The sequence below is a fragment of the Manduca sexta genome, chromosome 23, assembly GCF_014839805.1.
Source record: "Manduca sexta isolate Smith_Timp_Sample1 chromosome 23, JHU_Msex_v1.0, whole genome shotgun sequence".
In the NCBI taxonomy this organism is placed as follows: Eukaryota; Metazoa; Arthropoda; class Insecta; order Lepidoptera; family Sphingidae; genus Manduca; species Manduca sexta.
In genome coordinates, this window is record NC_051137.1 from 2,283,625 (window position 1) to 2,288,943 (window position 5,319).

The window sequence follows — 5,319 nt, forward strand, 5'->3', positions numbered from 1 at the left end:
TTTGTACAGCTCACTTTCTTTCATATTTACATAAAGAAAGATCACGTTGATCTGCACACATGTGTGGTGTATTGGTGGTGGATATATTTCACCAAATACGGGTAAAAAATTCAAAGCACGTTCTAGTGCATGTGCACAGATGTGTCGCGGTCACACATTGTGGGTTTATAAGCTGAGGAGTGACTCCAGTTCCTCACAGACTCATCGTGACTGCACTCTTGTGACTGCACGCTCAAGAACAAACCACCAAACATAAAATTAATATTATTATTCTTAATATTTCTTCTTGTTCTTGTTCGTCGCTCTCTATGTTCTTACTCGACATACATTACATCTGATTCGAAATACATTTTAACATTTCCTTTTCATACATCTCTACTTTTACCCATGATTTATTATGCACTTTGAATGCTTCTCTGATATGGTATACTTAGTTGTAGTATAAACGAGAAATAATATTAGTTATAGGCAGATAAAAGTAACCAGAACAGTTGCAGTTTGAACAAAAACAAGTATTTTCAATCAGAAAAAATGCTTTAGAATAATATGAAAGCGCCAGTGTGAAAGAAAATTCAAGACAATATTAAATATTTAATTTATTTATATCACAATATAAGTTCTACATTATCAGTCGTTGTGGCCGTGTTTCTGTTTGCATTCGTTCATTCGTGGTGTCCCACGCCTGGACTTGGTTTGCTTGCGTCTACAGCCTCATCTTCATGTCCCTGGCTCACAGAACCTACTGGGATTTCTTCATTTCTCGGGCCGCGGGGAGCTGCAGTCTCTTGTGCACTCGCGACTTGTGCGGCGAGCAGCAGAGCGGCGATCATACCGAGTACCTGTGCCGCGGGAAAGAGGTTAATACATGTGATAATATTTACGAGCACGATTACTACGACTTTAGTTTATAATAAAAATATTCAAAATAAGTTGAAAAAAATTGTATGAAAATATAGTATTGTAGGTAATAAGGAAACTCACCCTGAAGAATTTCATGTTTGTTGGTTTGTTGTTGAGCGTGCAGTCACAAGAGTACAGTCGCGATCAGTCTGTGAGGAACTGGAGTCACTCCTCAGCTTATAAACCCACAATGTTGGACCACGACACATCTGTGCACACCTACTCAAACGTGCTCACAAATGTTTACCCTTATTTGGCGAATAGTATTCACCGTCAATACACCACATACCTGTGCGGATCAACGTGATGTTTTTGATGCAAATAAGGAACAAATATCTAAAAACTTAAAACCTCAGTATACTACACGTGTCGTTCAAGCCTGTTGTATCATTTATGCAAACAAGAAAATGTGTTACACGCATCTTATTGTAAAATTTTAATGAGCTGTAAAAATAAATTGATGGTGATTATGTTATGAATGAATGCATTATCTATAGCTAGTCAATTTCATTTTTAAACTAACTGGAAAGGTGGAAGCTTTATCCATATGTCGTAATTTCTTTTCTTATTTTTGTTAACTATATTATTTACCTCATGCCTTTAATTAAATCCTTCTTTTTGAATGTGATTTTTATTTATTCCGGAAAAAAATTGTAGCTGAACTTATATCCTGGAAAAACTATTTCACGCGAGTGAATGACCAACAGCTAGTTATTGTCATAAAGTAACCACTGAAAAATAGATTTTATTAGGCTACATAAGTCTCCCATAATGATTTACAGCCTCTCAAAATGCCCAAAATGTACCGTATTTCTGTGACCTTTATCAAATATTTGTCTTACAAAACTCTATAATTACATGCGGCTTACCATCTAGTTTGTGGGGGAACCTTGTGACAATAATATAGAAGAAGCATTTTACATGTGTTTAGTTTTTAGCCTATTAATGCGCAATAATATATAATTCCTACAAAATATTTTTAATTTATAATCTATTATTCAGTAACAATTATTTGTCCTCAATATGTAGAACCACGTCATAATAACGTCAAGACAATAAAAAAAACGTGACCATTTCAGAAATAATTTGCTTAATAATACCAAATGTGTTCAGTTGGTATTTAAAAATATGAAAGGCCCCATATTTTGTTCAGTAAAAACTTAATTATTCCATTTTTCTTATTTGTTTATTAATTTTATCAAATAAAGATATTTTTCCATCCAGCTTGCAGGAGAGTGTAAAGGGGGGGGAGGAAAAACACGTGGCTTGTGTTGGTCGAAGACAAACATTATGGGTTCATAAGCTGTGGATTCATCTTGCTCGTGTTAGTATCGTGAAGTTAGTATCGTGAAGTGTAAACAAACCAAAAAAAAATTATACTGTACCTGATGATAAGTGGGGTCCAATAGAATGTTGACTGATGAGTGTTCATAAGCCCTCGGCAGTCGACACAATTATGCTGGCCTGTTGGAATCGGATAAATACAGGCTGATCCCGGAACGCGACACGTTTGGGCCACTATGGCGGATTCTAAAACATTGTGTACGGTGATCGCTATCTGGGCGGATATATCGCCTGAAATTGTTTAAGGTAAGCTTAATAATAATAATATCATCCCTTTATTATTATAATATATACTATCCCAGTGCTGGGGACAAGCCTTCTCTACTAATGAAAGAGATTAGGCAAGACAATAGTGTAATAAAACTTTTGATAAAAAACATTTAATGTATCGTCAGCACTAAATAAATATAATAAATGAATTCATCGGTAGATATTCATTAATAATATTTAATTATTTTATATTTCAGCATTTTTTTGCATCACTATAGATTCATTTGGGACTGACTGTGCTAAGTTAATAAAACATAGTAACATATTGGGATATAAGTGAGTAAACTCAAATAAGGTTTTTAATTTTTATCATGAACATAAAATTTTTCATTTCATACATCCGTCGCTTTGGACAGTCCAAAAAATGATGACAGTTCATCATTTGAGTGTATGAAATATTGGTTGTAGGCTTGCAGCTCGGCCCGATGTTCCCAGTGTGATTTCGCGCGATTTTGTAATGCAGCGCGAGCATTAAGATCTATCTCTGCCTTTCTTCCAATAGACCTCCGTAAATCAGAAAATACAGGCCACAACGCAGCGGCACGATGCGGCAGCGCGTCCGCCCTTTTGCGTGATACGTGTATTAATATCACTGTCCGAGATTCGAATCCGAAACAGAGCAAAAGAAATACCGCGTACCCTATACCACGCTACCGAGCGTGAACGCTAACGCTGGCCTAGTGCGGGTTGGTAGACTTCACACACCCTCGAAAATTCCTAATAGAGAATTTTCTCAGGTATGCAGGTTTCCTCACGATGTTTTCCTTCACTGTTAAAGCAAGCGATATTTCACAAAGTCAGAGGTGTGTGCCCTTGGATTTGAACCTGCGGACATTCGCCTCGGCAGTCCGTTCCACAACCAACTAGGCTACCGCCGCTTTTTTGCAAATAAATAATCACACCTAATAATGGCTAAGAAAGCCGATGTTGGATAGAATAAATATGGAATTAAAAAACACAAAGAAATAAATATTGTAGGCATTATATCAACGTAGTAACAATGTGTTACAAAGCGTAGTACTTTAAGTCTGTCTCCGGAGGAAATGGAGACGGTCTTGGTTTTCTCTTCGTTTTATTTCATATTTCAAAATGACGTCCGCGGTATAAACGCAAAACCTCAGACGAGACAGGTTTAAATTGCTGTCTGATTTTATTCCGGCTATTGTTAAATATTCTTATTTACTCGTTTTTAGCTGATAAAATAGCAACTATAGTAATGGTTCGATTAATACAATATTAGTATTTATTATTCTGCATAAAATCATTGTAGTAATGATGGTCAATTTCAGTGAGAGATGTGTTAAGGGAAAATATGACTTTCGTGTTACACATTTGATAATTTTGGTTGTAAATTTCTTTATTGTAGTAGGCGCCTTCAAGACCCTGGCTGTGACCATCTAAATACACCTATGTATAAATCACTGGGACTATTTGATATTGTGTTTCATAACATGGGTTCGATTCCCGGATCAGGCAGTGAATGTTTAATGTTTGTGCTCAATTTCAGACCGGAATACAGATGTGTGCGGCATATAGCGGACTCGCCTCCTATAATATTATAGGAAGAAACAACACAGGGCGAAAAAAAGCCGGCTCGGATGCCTCTCCGCCTACCACTTCCGAGATAATAGCGTGATATGTAAAAAATGTTTGACTTAACGTCTACCCAAAACTTAAAACCTAACACGAACGATTCTTACAAAATGAAGATATACCAAAAATATTTTCTCCTAACTATTCGACCTACATAATATCTATAAGTACGTATAGGTAATATGGTGTTCGAGTTTTATTCCGTCTATAAAATTCGCCAGCGCCGAGGCGGTGCACTGAAGTATTAAGACGTGACATACGCTCACAAAAGGGCCCCTACCACGAGCTAGTTAATATAACACCTATGCAAATACGATTGAAATGGGAAATATTGCATATCATTCTTTATAAAGTTTTAAATAAAATACTTTTTTCGCTGGCAGCTGTTTATCGTTTATCGTTTAGTAATACTAATATTTAAGGACCTCACTAGAAAGATGTTCTCTGTGATTCTGAGTATGTTTTCGTCTTAGTAAGGTTAATATGTGAAATTATGGAAGACTGGTAGGTACAATCTTAACGGTTTTCTGGAAAGGCGATTAGAGAACAACTGCAGCAATTAAAAATAAACCAAATAATGTCGAACGAGGAGTGAGGTAACATCTGCCTTTAGTTGGCAAAATTATGCTTGCCTGCTTTAATGAACAATTCTGCCGTGCTAAGCTCAAAAGCAGTATCTCAAAAAAAATCAGAATCCTGATTTTTATGTCGTCAGATAGCTTAAAGAAATACCCATCCAATGAACTTACCTAAATAACGGTATCTTGTTTAGAACTTGTTAAAAAAACCTTATAAGAGTATCTCTATCTTAGTTTTACATACAAAAATAATATATTTACAAAACTTTGATTATATCGAAATAAGGTTTGCCTGACATACCGCTTTTGCGCTTAGTACGACAGAATTAATGGCACAAGTTATGAGCAGAGTTGTAAAGACGAGCTTGCGTATACACCAATTGGATTAAAGTTTACAGTAACTGCACGGCACATGTGTCCAATAGGCAACGAGCTGCGGCCAAGGAACCAATCGCGCGGAACGCTGGCGCTTTGGATGTCACTACGACCAATCACCAATGTACTAACGATTCGTACCTCTGATCTGTACAATAGCTTATCCCGAAACTCAACTTCTCAAAATCTGGTGGTAGGACTCTCATATGTGAGAGTCCTAGTTGTCTATTTTTGCCGCCAAGCAGCAGTGTGTAGTCAC

The 5,319-nt window shown here is 36.6% G+C and overlaps 2 long non-coding RNA genes across 2 annotated transcripts; one reads left to right on the forward strand and one right to left on the reverse strand.

The window, feature by feature from the left end:
• Positions 1–579: 579 nt before the first annotated feature.
• On the reverse strand, positions 580–1,086 carry LOC115443754. The gene is made up of 2 exons (XR_003938644.1): positions 982–1,086; positions 580–839 (listed from the first exon to the last, which is right to left on the reverse strand). It is a non-coding gene; the product is annotated as an uncharacterized LOC115443754 (long non-coding RNA).
• Positions 1,087–2,368: 1,282 nt separating this feature from the next.
• On the forward strand, positions 2,369–4,854 carry LOC115443786. The gene is made up of 3 exons (XR_003938650.2): positions 2,369–2,490; positions 2,712–2,790; positions 4,022–4,854. It is a non-coding gene; the product is annotated as an uncharacterized LOC115443786 (long non-coding RNA).
• The last annotated feature ends 465 nt before the right edge of the window (positions 4,855–5,319 follow it).